Source organism: Montipora foliosa, chromosome 5 (genome assembly GCF_036669935.1).
Source record: "Montipora foliosa isolate CH-2021 chromosome 5, ASM3666993v2, whole genome shotgun sequence".
Classification (NCBI taxonomy): Eukaryota; Metazoa; Cnidaria; class Anthozoa; order Scleractinia; family Acroporidae; genus Montipora; species Montipora foliosa.
In genome coordinates, this window is record NC_090873.1 from 3,535,327 (window position 1) to 3,551,039 (window position 15,713).

Genomic DNA, 15,713 nt, shown 5'->3' on the forward strand with positions numbered 1-15,713 from the left:
GGGCCAGAAATAATAAAATCGAGCTTTTTTACTAATTGAGCCCCTATTCACTCACCCGTATTATTCTAAGTGTTACTTCAGGCTCGATGTGCCGAATTTTCGTGCTGTAATATCTAGTCACGGGGCATAAATTAACGAAGTCTTAACAGTCAGTTCCTGGCCTAAACAAAAATAAGCGATAAGAGATGTCATCAAAGTTTCGTTCTCTCCGCGGAAGTCTCAGGTGTGAATAAAACACCAAGAGTAGAAGATTAGCATTTCAAATGTTAACATAAGTAAAGAAAGAGATAGATATTTTATCAAATTTTAGCGTTCGTGACATTTTTACCTACTTTATAAACATTTAATTGTTAGTTACATATTCATGATAATACTGTATTTTCATTTACACTTGCAATTGAAAATTACCTCATTGACAGGTCGGCACGTCGTGACCTCTTTTTTGCTTTTTTATCACCAAATCAATTTCTCAGAAACTACTCATTAAGACATTTTTTTTTTTGACAAAGAGGAAAACACAACAAAATTATGGTAAATTCCATGGTTATTCCCTCGTGTTTCTAGTGTTTAAACATGTGAGAAGAAAAGAACAAAAAACAAAACAAAGCAAGGTATCCCTTCACGATTTTTAAGATCAATGTAGCACTTTTTTTTTAAATTTATAACCAGTCCTTTGTACTTAACAAATAGTAAACAGTTCAGCGTTTACTATCGAGTTATAGTTCCACGCGGGACGTTGCTAAACACGAAAGAGCGTCAGAGTCGCACGACGCGACGGCCGAGTGGACTTTATGACCTTGGTGAAAATCAAAGATCGGAGTCGTATGCGGAGCATGATAAGGTCGACGGAATCGGAGTCGGAAGAAGAATTAGAACGTTTCCATTTTCTTCCGACTCCGCTAATGTCTCCGTCGCTTATGATCCAGTAAAAACTAGAAGCAGAAGCGGAAGAACCAACCAATCACAATGCTTGTAATCGAGCATTGTGATTGGTTTCTTCTTCCGCTTCTGCTTCAGACTCCGGATCGTAAGCGACGGAGTCATAAGCGGTAGCGGTATTCTGCTTCCAACTCGGACAGTTTGATTTTCACTAGATCGTATCGCTCTACGCTTCTGATTACGACCAAATGCGACTCCTTCGCTAGTTAAAACCAGCCTTTAGCAAATTTCCCACGTGACAGTTTGTGACATTCCTTGTCTCTCGCTCGTTAACTCGTCGAGCTGGCTTTCACTTAGGCTCGCAAATCGCTTTTGCTGGTGTTTTGAGTAAAATTACTAGCTAACGGGTTAAAACGTGACATTGGTAAACCTTTTTTTTATATAAAACTGCGAAGAACTGTCAGCATTTTCGGCGGTAGACTGATCGGTCATTGTTGTAGTTACAATAAAATACAATACAATACCAGTAGTTACAATACTCCGGCGCACGTTTCAGAGTTTTTTTGTCATAACCATTTCACCCATGGCAAATAGTAAATGGTAATTGACCAATCAGAGCGAACGCTTTGCTTTTGTTATGGCAAGAACAGTGATAAGATTTTTACTAAAAGTTGAATGACGTTTCTCTTTTCAATCCCAAGCCTTTTCATCTTCTTGTAAACCCTTTCTCTGTAAAACCTTATTGATCGACCACCACACTGGCGTATCACCATGACTCTACGGAATATTTGTAATTAAGGATACTTTCTTTATTGATATATTCTTCATTCAATCCGATTCTTACTATTCAGGAACTGAAAAAACATAATTAGCTATATAGTGGTCTCCTTACTTCTATATTTGAAAATTTCACTGAGGAAAACACTGATGATCACGTATTACGAAATTACGCAATCCGGAGAGTAGAAATTATTCGACCTCTTTTATTTATTTTCTATATCCACAACCCAGAGTACAGCAGAGAACGTTACAGGAATATGGCAGTACCTCACCATCGGAAAAATGTTTATTGAAAAACATATTTCTTAGTTCTGCTTTGTACTTTGGCGCTCCGCCTTCTTTTCGCACATTCCAACCACTGATGCACCCTGACTGACAGGTTGACATCTCAATAGCACATGTTGCATATAAGTAACTCTTCTGCTTCGTTCTTGCCATTGAAGCCGATAAAGGTCATCGGAGCCAAAAGGTTAACCAAGTCAAACAAGGTGTAAGTATTTGTCTGTATTTAGAAACTGTATGTCTTAAACGCGAATAGCTATTTCCACCTGTCAGTTATAAGTTAGTATTCTAGCCCAGTGGGGTAACTTAAAGTACATTGAGTCGATCCCATAGCTGAATCTAGATGACCTTACTGAAATTAAATACTTTGTGTCAGTTGCTTGTAGTAAAGTAAACGGCTCTTTCTTGCAGTTGACAGCATTTCAGAAAAGAAAGAACTATTGCAAATAAGCCCTTGAATAATTACTAGTATTGTTCCACTTTTTCTCCCTGTCTTTCCTAATCTAGATCTATTTTATCGTAAAGCCTTATGTTTGCAAATTTTAAGAAAATTAAAAATAACGTGGCGATGTCCATGGTGGATAAAAAAAGTGACTTCGATTTTTAAAATTTTCTTTCATTTGAAGACACACAAAAGACAGGAAAAAAAGATCTAATAATATAAACAAATTTAAAACAAACATTAAACAATTGAAGCTCAATATCTAGGCATATTATCTCCTTGGTATAAAGTCTATTGCCAATGCTTTCGTTGCCATGATGTCAACGCGAATATACCAATCACTTATGCTTTTACTTTGGTATTATTTAATTCAAAATATCATGATTGCACGTTGCCAGAAAATCAGGTTTCGGTCATATTATGTTAACAAGTTACTTGTCTTTTTTAAAAACAAAAAAAAGGAAAAAAAACGATGTCAGTGGCGGATAAAAAGTAAGTTAGAGATTTTAAAGCTTTCTTTATTATAAATTTTGAAGCGATATCCATGCCACTTCCATCCTTTTATAAATTCCCTTTCATTTGAAGTCGCGCAAAAAAAAAGATCTTATTCTAAATTAGCAGGAAAACCGTTAACATCATCACTAGTGCTCTTAATTTCGCTATCATTACTTATTTGACTCGAAAAATAATTGGACTGTATCAAAAGTCGGATGCTTAAACCGTTTTGTCATATTGTGTTTAAGCTGTGTTTACGAATTAATTGCCTTGCGTTTTATATGAAATGTCAGCTGGGCTTCATGAGAGAAAACCTAAGAGCCTATAGTTAAGACTCCATACAATGCCTCTTCCCTGTCAGGTGATACTTCATTCAATCAGCCATCACCAGGCAACAGACGTCTAAGCGTTGGAGTTTCTTTCGAGACGTCAAAGGTCCAACGTATTTCTAAGCATTCGTCTAACTAAACGTTCCCTCAATGAACGAAATGATATATATTTCTGGACTGCGGATATGAAATCAAGTAAAGCTATGATCCTCGCAGTTATGAACGCAATTTGAGCAATTGCGTAGAGAAGCCTGAAAAATTCAGGACTTCAACGGGGTTTGAACCCGTGACTTCGCAATACCGGTGCGACGCTCTAACCAAATGAGCTATGAATTAGAAGGCACTGACGTTGGGAGTCGGTCATTTTTGAACATTTGGGAACATTAGAATCCACAAATGACCAGCTCCAAATGTCAGTGGCTTCATAGCTCCGTCGCATCGGTATCGCGAGGTCACTCAGGTTCAAACCCCGTTGTAGTCTTGAGATTTTCAGGCTTCTCTACGCAATTGCTAAAATTGCGTTCATAACTGCGAGGATCATAGCTTTACTTGATTAAACGTTGTGTTTCTAAGCATTCTTCTGAACAAATTGCATTGACTCACATGCGTTGCTATTATGGCCAATAAAGTGAGCTCAAAATAAGGCTCTATCAACAGTCCGTTTGAAAACGTGTACTCTTACGTCCGAACACGCCAGTGAAAACCGAGACGGTTTTCAGATATTACAATGTTTGAAAACGAATCCGACCATTCGTTTTCTTATTGATGGCAGGTGTTAAACATAAACTTTTGAGAACGACAGGTCATAGCGCAGGCGAATGAAAAAAAAATTGAAGACTGACGGAATGGTGTGGATAGATGAAAACGGAAACTTAGTCGATGATGATGACCTTAATATTTTTATTGCTTGTCGCGTTAAAAATTATATGATAACACATCCTTTAAACTGAACTGAAGGGCCAAACATCCCTACCCTTTACAAATATATCTAATTCATTTGTGTTCAATCCTATAGGTCTTAATCAAACAGCGGCCATGTTGAGTCCTCAGTGATTGAAAATCTTTTTTTTTCCCCACCGAAACTCGTTCCCAAACATTTCAACTCGAGGCTCTGGGTATGAAATCTGGTAAAGACTTGTTTCCATATCTTAAAGTGCCCTTGGACGTGAGGTGCCTGGGAATGAAATTAAATCACTGGAATCGGAATGCTAACAGTTAAGCCTAAATATTGTTTTAGGCCTCATTAGGCCTAAGATTAGCAATTCTAAGAGGTTTTGGCTTTTTCAACATTTACATTATAACCTCAGTCTGCATTTTACACTGACCGATTCCAGTGTTTTAATTTCATTCCAGGCACCCCACGTCCAAGAGCACTTTAAGATATGGAAACAAGTCTTTACCGCGAAATCTATTGTCTATGGACAATATGGCGCCGCGAGAATGAGACCCACCCTTGTCAATTCAAATGTGTTCCTTAAAGGAAGGTGTACATAAATATAATTTGTCAAGAGAATTCCCTGAACTCGGTTGGTTCGAAGGTAGAACGGCATTATGGGAATGTGGGAATTATGCTTATGATCATGCGTATTGAAACCTTTTCCAGGGTTCGTGATAAAGACACAATGAAGACGGCATATGTGCTGATGTTAGCTATTTTTGGAAGTTTCTTTTCAATGGGAGATTCATTTGGAATTGGTGAGTAACAAGTCCTTTTTTTTTTCATAATTGTTATATTTGAAGGGAAACCTTAACGCCATGATATACTTTTATCCTCTACTTGCACAAAACCCATAATACACCTCAACCTTCCCCCCCCCCCCCCCCCCCCAAAACCCTCCCACAAAAAAAAATTGCATGGGACATAATTGTGGGAAGTAAAGAGGTGTATTATGAGATTTGTGCAAGTAGAGAATTTCCGATATTTCGGCCTCGGGTATTGTGGTTCTAGCTTTCTGATTGGGTTCACTCAATCTCGATTATCAGTTCATATACCGTATGACCTAATATGGAAACTGATTTCGTCAAGTGTTGCCAAACTGGAGACTGATTGACTTTGATTTTAATTATTCCATTCGCGCTTGTTTAACATGAGACGGGTTAAGCCAACTCGGTGCTACGCGCCTCGTTGGCTATTTACCATCTCACATCCAACGCGCTCTCGTAGAATAATTGTTAAGTATTTCTCCTCTCCTTGAATAACCAATGGCTCTAACAAAACGACTCTGAAGCTGATTTCGGGCACGCAATCACAGGCGGTGAAACCCCATTTTCGAAGCAAATTTTACCACGGAAAATATCAAGTATAATCTAAAACAAATCATACCCACCGCTCCCTAGGAAGAAATCACCTTTTTGTGGGGGAGGAGACTTGTGTGGACCACGTAAAAAAGCATGAGCTAAAAAAATCATGAATGAAGGGGTAGCACCGTACAGAGATTCTAAAAGCTGACGTTTCGAGCGTTAGCCCTTCGTCAGAGCGAATCGAGGGATTATGGGTTACGTGTAGTTTTTTATAGTAGAGTAGGAGCTACGCTATTGGTGGTAACATGGCAACGTGAAAAATAGGAATATTAGTTAAATGAAAAGCGTTCGTTAATACCGTGAGGATTAAGGGTGCCGATTTGAAAGATGAATTTTTGTTCCAGATTCTTGCGGCTTTCCGTCGTACCTAGATGTAGGGAAAGGCCGCAGATAGCCATGTGTTTTTTTGGAGTGGTTAGGCAGATTAAAATGGCGAGCGACTGGCTTAGATGCATCCTTGTCATTCTTCTCAACATCGCGAAGGTGTTCGCGGAATCGGTCACCTAGTCGTCTACCTGTCTCACCAATGTATAATTTATTGCATAACGTACAGGTTATGCAATAAATGACATTTGCGGAGGTACATGTGAAACGATCGGTGATCTTAACAGATCGCTTAGGTCCCGATATCTTGCTAGTGTTAACAATGAAAAGACAAGTTTTGCATCGTGAGCGCGCGCATTTGAAAGTGCCGGGTTGCTCGTTAGTTTTGAGCGCGCTTCTAACTAAAAAGTTGCCTACGTTTTTTTGTCGCGTTTGAATGAAATAAGTGGAGGTTGCGAAAGATTCTACCAGTCTCTCGGATCATTTTGGAGTAATTTAAAATTACTAAGAATGATGCTTTTGACTGCGTGATTATGAGGATGGAAAGTGAGGGTGAATGGAATTCTGTCATTCTTATCTTTTTGTGACGTTTGTAGTGATGACTGTCGATCAAATTGTTGGGCGCGATGATGGCCCGCTTTGACCACAGAGACAGGATAGCCACGTTTTTCGAAGAACTGGCACATCTCCTCTGATTTGCTGGAAAAATCGGAGGATCACATCACTACATAGACGTCGAAGTCTAAGAAATTGAGAATAAGGGATGGAGTTCTTGACATGTGATGTGATGGATGTGACGATGAATACAACAAATAACTGTGTGAATCAGTAGGTTTGTAGTGCACACTAGTACATAGCACGTTGCCTCTAATAGAAACTTTGATATCTAGAAAAGCCAATGAAGTTTCCGAAATTTCCCAGGTATATTAAGAGCCGCCGGATGAAAAGAGTTGACGGAGGTTATAAATTGATCGAGTTCTTCTCTGCTGGATGATGAAATAGCGCCGATGCAGTCGTCGATCGTAACGGCCGTAGAGTTCAGGTTTGGGGCCGTTGTACTGATTAAAAAATTGGTGTTCAACATATCCTACAAAAAGATTGGCATAGCTAGGTCCCATTCTTGTGTGCCCCGCGCTACACACCATTAATTTGTTGTAATAGTTGCCGGCGAATGAAAAACAATTAAGCGTTAAAACTAGTTCGGCAAGGCGGAGGAGCGTTTCCGAGCTAGGTTCTTTGACAGTGCGTTGATCGAAAAAGTGTTTAAGTGCTTGAAGACCTTCGCTATTAGGAATGACTGTGTATAGAGATGTAATGTCCATGGTGAAAATAAGTTTGTCTTGGCCGGAAATTGAAATCGCGGAAAATTTGTAGTGCGTGTGTACTGTACTGTCTAAAACTTTAATGTATGATGGCAAAGATTTGACGATAGGCGTCATAATCCTGTCTAAGTAGCTAGAAATGAGTTCGGTGGGGCAACTACAGGCAGAAACGATAGGGCGACCTGGGTTGTTGGGTTTGTGAATTTTAGGCAAGAAGTAAATGCACGAAGTTCTAGGGGTGTTGATGATGAGATTAGTGGCAGTGTCCGGTAATTCTTGATTAACTATAAGATTTTGAATGGTGTCTTTGACAAGTTTTTGATTGTTGGAAGTGAGATCTTTAGGGATTTTGGCATAAAACGAGGTATCCGAAAGTTGCCGCAAAGCTTCTTTTTGGTAAAGGTCGGACCGCCAAACAACTACCGCGCCGCGCCGCCTTTGTCGGCCGATTTGACAACTATGTCGTTGCGTTTACTAAGATTTTTAAGCGCCGCCCACTCTTCCGAGGAAAGGTTGGAAAATTTAGTGTTGCGATTGAATTTAAGTTTGTGAATGTCGTGACGGCATTTTTTGGTGAAAAAATCTAAAGAGGCAAATTGTCCCTCTGGGGGAGTCCATTTGGATTTGCGAACTAGAGTGTTTCAAAAATATCTTTATTAGAAGTGTCCGAATCATGCTCTTTGTCGTGAAAAAAAAGGCTTTTAACTGAACGCGCGCGGCGAAGGAATTTTTCGACATCTTGCTTTAAGAAAATTCGTTGGTGCGTTTGGTAATAGGGACAAAATTTAGGCCCTTACTGAGAACAGATTTCTCTGAGTCAGTAAGCGGAAGATTTTCTGGAATTGTAATTACGGTATTATGGCTATGCAATGTAGTGTCGTCGGTAATTTGCGGACCTATTAATTGTTGAAGTTTTAGAGTCTTGGTTTGGTGTAAATGGTCAAACAGTCCAGAATTAAGTTGTCGGATTTTAGCGCGAATCGATTGTACTAAAATTGCTGGCTGGACAGATTTTGGAAAGTTCGGAGCGACAATGAAGAATTTGTTTGTTTGTCAAGTGCGATTCGTTTTTGGCACATAGCTCTCTAATTGTGATCCTCATAATATACGTGAAAAAGAATTTTGCGCACACATCGATTTGGTGAAGATACTGATTTGAGTGAGAGAATGTAGCCGATGAAAGTTCGAGCGAAAACCTTTAGGAATGACTTTAGAATTGAGGCAACGGCCGATGAAGTTGATGTGACTACAAAACCTAGTTTTGGCGAAAATGAGAGTGTGGCTAAACGGAAAGCTAAGTTACTGCTAAGTGTGGGAAAAGGAAAAAGATAACTTACGATTTCCTGGCGTAGCTCCTTGGTGAGTTTCTTCAAGCTTGGCATCGTCGTCTTGGGTCTCCTGTTAGAAATCTGTGGATTAAAAAATACTAGAACAACAAGGTTAGTGGTCGCAGCGGTTGAATGACAAATGAATGAAGGGGTAGTTTCTAAAGAAATGGTGCTGCGTCGGTGGGGAAGTGTGGGGGGAAGTATAGTGGGGAAGTATTTCTTTACAAAAATTTGTTTTTTCAACGGAGTTGATAATGTAAATTGGCCACCGTACAGAGATTCTAAAAGCTGACGTTTCGAGCGTTAGCCCTTCGTTAGCCAGAGCGATCGATCGAGATTATTGGGTTACGTGTAGTTTTTATAGTAGAGTAGGAGCTACGCTATTGGTGGTAACATGGCAACGTGAAAAATAGGAATATATTAGTTAAATGAAAAGCGTTCGTTAATACCGTGAGGATTAAGGGTGCCGATTTGAAAGATGAATTTTTGTTCCAGATTCTTGCGGCTTTCCGTCGTACCTAGATGTAGGGAAAGGCCGCAGATAGCCATGTTTTTTGGAGTGGTTAGGCAGATTAAAAATGGCGAGCGACTGGCTTAGATGCATCCTTGTCATTCTTCTCAACATCGCGAAGGTCGTTCGCGGAATCGGTCACCTAGTCGTCTACCTGTCTCACCAATGTATAACATAACGTGCAATAAATTGCATAACGCAGGTTATGCAATAAATGACATTTGCGGAGGTACATGTGAAACGATCGGTGCGATCTTAACAGATCGCTTAGGTCCCGATATCTTGCTATGTTAACAATAAATTATACATTGGTGCATCAGGTAGACGACTAGGTGACCGATTCCGCGAACACCTTCGCGATGTTGAGAAGAATGACAAGGATGCATCTAAGCCAGTCGCTCGCCATTTTAATCTGCCTAACGCACTCCAAAAAAAAACATGGCTATCTGCGGCCTTTCCCTACATCTAGGTACGACGGAAAGCCGCAAGAATCTGGAACAAAAATTCATCTTTCAAATCGGCACCCTTAATCCTCACGGTATTAACGAACGCTTTTCATTTAACTAATATATTCCTATTTTTCACGTTGCCATGTTACCACCAATAGCGTAGCTCCTACTCTACTATAAATTTTCGAATATTCGAGCTCAGACTCTCGAGGCGCCTAAGATTTTAGACATTTTTTGTAAACAGATTTCCTAGATATTTCGGAAAGTAGTGAGGAGTCTGAAGAGTGCGTAGAAATGTTCGAAACCACATCATAGTTGAACAATGCCTATAATTTTGGAGGCTGAGTAGTAGTCAACCTGTGTTAAGTGGGGTACCACACGTGTCGGAGTTAGCCGAATTGATCTATTGAAATAGGCAAGCATAGAATTTGAAGATATGGAACTTCTATGGATTTTTAGCAAAAGTTAGTTTGAGAATCATATTTTAAGCAAGCATCCCCCAAAATTTTCGGGGGGGGGGGGTGGGGGGAGGGGGAGGGGGAGAAGGACGATTACGTCATGCGGCAAAGTTTTGATTCAGAAACCCCGTCACGATTGCTAGAACGTTTGGTCCGAGAGGCAAAACAGCCCCCTAGAATTACAGACCTGGAGATCTCCTTAGCACACGCGAAAAGATAATTTTTTGAGGCCTCGCAGCTGCAAACTCACCAAGACGAGCTTTTAACAAACAATACGTAGAACCATTTTAATTAATTTCCGGCACAAATTTTTAACAACAATCCGGTTGTTGAGTGGCCACTGGAACGTTTAAAGCTCGTCTTGGGACCGAATAGGAACAGAAAAGGTTTATTCCGTTCCTTTCGCGTGATCTGTGGCTTGAATATCGGGTATTGAGGATAGCACACGTTTCTTTACAGATCACATGGGAAGATCGAGTTTCCAAAGCATAAAATTTCAAAATATGTAACTTATTGTTACAGACTCGTTTGCAGCAAACGTAAAGCCCAATATCTCTCAGTATTGATGTAACACTGTATCCAAGGGAACAAAGTCCCTGAACACGGCTTTTATCAGAGTACGATTCCTGTATAAACAACTCTAAGGGTTTTTCTAATGACTAAGGAGATATTGACGCCCAGCTTTATGACTTGTACTGATATTGCCCACTATTTTAGACGGTCTTCGTTGACAATACACCTCATAGACTGCGATGTGCTCAGTAAATGAACAAAAAAAAAATGTTGGTACTGAGCTATATTTGATTAGGTTCATGAAAGCATCCCTTAATCGTGATTGTTCGTAAAGTTATTTTTTGGACCATTAGTTATTCCCATCGGATGGTATGTACGACAGTCATTACTCATCTCTGGGTCATAAAAAGTGGTGCCTATTTCCTTTCACGTCGGTGAATAATTGAAAGTGGAATACGGTAACCAGATATTCCAAATAACGCTTTTGGATTAGCAATTGCCCTCTTTGTTTACTGTGTATATACATATACCAACACAAGAATCTGACCTCTAAGACTTCCGAACAAATATATCTCGACTTGGCTCTCGAGTAATGTATATCGTCACGATAAAAAGCGTTGTCGGGAACATAGTAATTTCACACCTGAGAGAACAAAAAAGAACGTAGGATTCATTCGGCTGCATACAGGGCTGACAAAGGGAACTGTTATTGAGGACCAGTTCCAGAGTTAAACAGCATCAAAATAACCGCAATTACAGCTGTAGGTGGTACAACCTTAGTGCCAAAGCAAACGAGGTAAGTTGGACTCTTTCCTTATTAACACTGTATTGCCGGTTTATTTTTATCATTTGAGACGAAAATGAATTCAAAATTTTGCTTCACAACAATGCTCTTGACCATGTGAGATTTTGAATAGTCACGATGTCATAAACATCTTCCAAACAGGCAATTTGATTCCCTTCCCAAGTGATCATTAGATAAGTTCTCCCTGTTAACTCGAAACACTTTAAAATGAAAAGTGATCAGGGAAGAAATGTGGAACTTCGTTTCCAGTGGATGGCGATGACATTTAAATGTCAATGTTAATGTAATGAACTTTTTCGAAGAAAGGCTTAACTAACTCTACACCCACTCAATAACTATATAAACCCATTGGCTCCTAGGAGTGAGATTTAACAGATTTTACACAAACGTCACACGATTTTACTTGTCAATCGGGCGCGGTTCAGGAGTCGATGCCGGGTTAACCGGCTTTTTATTTTTATTTTTCTCAAGTCGTTCTCATAAAGATCAGAGTTCAGATCAGCACAGCACAGATAACGATTTAAATTGATAGATAGGGCAAGTTTGACCGGGTTATACGTCAGCCACAATGCCATGCGGGCGGTCCTTCTCAAAAGAAGAGACATTCAGACCCACGATATGGGGCTTACTAATTCACTATCGAGCACACGTCAAGTAAGGGAGAAATCTTTGCTTTGCACATGATACTAAGTTCTCCATAACAAGCGCACGTGAAAAGTATTAACATCTGAATGTATCCAACGAAAGCAGTTTTCCTCCGACAAAGATCCATCTTAATGGCAACTTATCTCACAGCTTTCTTGACAGGTTCTCACCTCACATTCAATTCAGAACGCATGCAGCTCTATGAGCAAGGTCAGCATTTTTTGCAAAAGGGGTTCCGCAATAAAATGGGTTATTAACTTGCTACAATATACATGTAACAAACGAAATTAAAGATACACGAAAATAGCCACGAAATTTCTTGAGTGTTTCCGCAGTAGAGGAGAAAACAGACAAGCTATTACCTAAAATACTTTCTCTGTCCTCCTAAAAAAACCCCAAGGTAATTGCCATTCCGGAAAAAAAACATTTTTAAAAAATGGCAGCCGCTTGTTTAATTTCATTCTTCAACAACAACGATAACAAAAATAATTAGTATCACCCAACTAGTGGACAAATGCAAATGCTGCATTTTGATTGGCTACGCTACTAGAGGACTATTAGTAATAGTCCTCGAGTAGCGAAAAGCGTGTCGTTTTCTTTCGTTTTATTCCCAAATAAATATTTCTTCAACTTGCATTTGCTAACTTTGTTATTGCCTTTTCTGTCCGACTAGTTGGGTGATACTAAAGCTTCGCCTCATGGGCTATTGACCCGTAGCCCTTGCGGGCTACGGGTCTAATTGTTAATTAACAACTACTACTACTAGCATCAGTAATAATAATAATAACAATAAAAATAATATTCATTAGTATAGTAATAATAATAATAATAATAATAATAATAATAATAATTCAACGGAAGAATAAACACCTGGCGGGTAAACTGACAAACTTCTCTTTGTCCTGGTGCTAAAAACTTTTGAGCAAAATCCATGCCAAAAAGTGGCTATAAGGAAAACAGCATACGAAGTCATCATACCAGGAGCCCGTGACTAGAAAGACTGAGGACAAAAAGCGAACAACTAAGACTCCTGGTTCGAATGATCGTCTTCTGGGTATTTTCAAGAGAGTATGAAGATAAGAGAGGTAATCCCTCATATTGGCCCTATTCCCATCGTAATCCCTCTTAAGTTATTTTTAGATCTCCTGCCAGATCCGGTATTCCCACGAGGGTTAACTGATAGCCAATCATATGTCCCCATTTTAATTTTTGCTACGCAATTATTCGCGTCGTTCGCAAAAATGGGGACATATGATTGGCTATCAGTTAACCCTAGCTCGTGAGAATACCGGATCTCGCAGGAGATCTAAAAATAACCTAAGAGGGATTACGATGGTAATAGGGCCAATATAAGGGATTACCTCTCTTACCTTCATACTCTCTTGGTATTTTAAGATAACTGCTTCTCGCATTAATCATATCGTTAATTTATGCGCATTTGACGTCATGGGAGATATGGCACATTATTATACGGCTACAATAGTGGGCGCGTGGGCGAAAACAACAAAAAATATGGACATAGTACAACTATATTTTCAATAAATGAAAGAACTTGAACTAGCCGTCCCTTAGAATGAGCGACGAAGAGAGACAGCGAGTGCGAGTTTTATTATCCAAAGGACGAAGAACAGGCAAAACTGAGCAAAACAACATGAGCGAAGTTATCACTTTGATAAATTTCCTGCAAACGCTTGTTGGAAGAAAAAAATTGCATGCAGCACAAATGAAATAGAAAAAAAATTCTTGCACTACTGCAAGCAAGAAAAAAAAATGTTGCAAAGCTATTTCATCATTCCTGGGGGGTTTTACAAAATCCCAGCAAAACTGCAACCATTCCGGATAATCTGCAAGAGAGCGAGCCTCTCTGGTTAGCCTATAAAAATAACACATTGATTGGCCTAAATAACACACTGGTTAGCCTAAACGTCACACCGGTTGGCCTACAGCTAGCGTAGGTAGCTTGCGGTTTGCCCTTATAATGGTATAAGGGATTTCTTGCCGCTCGGTTCACATGGCTCCAAGTCATAGGAGTCATGCAAGCTATTACGGTTAGCCTAAATTACCCATTGGCTAGCCTAGTCAGCACTACAGTTAGCCTACAGTTCCTTCGGTAGCTTGCGGTTATTGGGATCAGGGATTTCTAGCTTGCTGGCTCGCACTGTATCCAAATTCAGTAGCTTATCACAAGCAGTAATGGAGGTAAAGTTTTCTATTTCAAGAGTCAAGTTTTATTAGACAAAGAAAAATAATTTGTTCGTTTTTAATCTTTTCAACTGAAGCATTTTCATGTAATTACTTTCCATTGAAATAAAAGGTTTTTGCAATGTCTTATATAATATAAGACAACAGATAACAAATTAGACCATGATCAACTAACTTTAATTCTGCTTTCACATTTGTTTTGGAGATTTCAGTTCAACTTTTAAATTGTAACTAATGATTCTAGCAGTAATTACCACGCTATGAGCATTTCTGAACTGCCTTTTGCTATTTTTAGCTATTTTTTTAAATTAAAAAGCTAAACATTTTCAAATCTACCTGTGGAGCATCACTTTATAACATGAGAATATTGTTATTAGGTAATATTAAATGATTCTAAAGAATGACATTCCGAAAACATGTAGCTATACAAGAATGATTTTGTATAGCTTACAACATTTTAGGCTTTGCAGCTCCCTATTAGAACTATTATTGCAATAACCACAATGTAAATGTAAATACATTCTGTAAATGTAAAAACGACACTTTTTTGAGGAAAAAAAAAGGTCGGCCCCTTAACCTCGTCCGTTCGGTCATTACAGGGAAATCTCAGACCTCGGTCTGAGAGTAATGACCTCACTATCGGTTAATAAGTGGTATTTTTCCCTTTACAGTGCAGAAGTAAGGAAGAAGATTATTCTTGTTTTCGTTTGGCTTGGACTGGACAATCGAAACAGACAGCTCTTTGAAATGGCATTTTTTATCCTGCATTGAATACTGCAAAACTCGCCAAAAGGTAAATTCAAGGACGAAAAACCGATATCGCATCACCCATCGCAATATCGGTTTTTCGAGTGAAATTTAACGTGGAACTGCCTCGTCCATGTTTTTCAAAGGTGCACATTTGAAATGGCATGGTATTCTGCAATCACTTTGGTACAGGTTTGTGATTCGGCAGCTTGTTAGTGCCATTCGACATGCGATATCCGGCATGCGATATTCGACGGGTTTGGCGGGGAGAAAAACGTCCTGAAGAAGACGAGTTTGGACCATTTCATCCCAAATGTAGCTCACTTGACATAGCAATGACACACGTATCTCAAAACAAAGCAACTTCTACGTCTTGGATTAGGGTGTATGCCATTTAATGTCGTAGCCAGGAATTCTCAATTTATTCGTTTGCTAATTCGTAAGATCATTCGTTTGTGCTTCAGGTTTTTTAAGAAATGTATATTTGACTTGAGACTTTTTTGTCTCTGATTAGCCTTTGTTTGTTTTCCTTGCTTCTCGTTTCCGTCAGTTGCAACAATACAACGTATACTTCTCAGTTTGTTTGTTCCTTTTAATTATCTAGCGTTGTGTAATTTTCGTATAGACAATCGACCACGTTTTTTGTAGTTACTTGTCTGTTAATCCGGATTAGCAGGCACTCAGATATTGTTTGTTGTATTTTTGTCAATTCGATGTGGGTTTCTGTTCGGATTCAAGTCAAAACTCTGTTTGTATTTGATCTCTGTGTTTTGTTTCCTTTTACGATGAATTGCCTGAAGTAAAAGGTGTTGAGTATTTCAAATTGTGCAAGGATCCGTTAACAATTGTTAGGCTCCGTTTTAAAAGCTTACTTAACAGGTGGTGATGTGTCGATTCATTT

At 39.2% G+C, this 15,713-nt stretch overlaps 1 protein-coding gene and 1 long non-coding RNA gene across 2 annotated transcripts in view; one reads left to right on the top strand and one right to left on the bottom strand.

Moving 5' to 3' along the window:
- The window catches only part of LOC138003399 (uncharacterized), a 72,367-nt gene that overhangs the window by 29,922 nt on the left and 26,732 nt on the right, over positions 1-15,713 (bottom strand). The window lies entirely within an intron of this gene.
- LOC138003394 (adhesion G protein-coupled receptor L3-like) overlaps positions 14,735-15,713 on the top strand; it is a 42,344-nt gene continuing 41,365 nt past the window's right edge. Inside the window, exon 1 of the mRNA XM_068849442.1 lies at positions 14,735-14,858. The gene's annotated coding sequence lies outside the window, so the exon portion shown is untranslated. The remainder of the gene's footprint in view (positions 14,859-15,713) is intronic.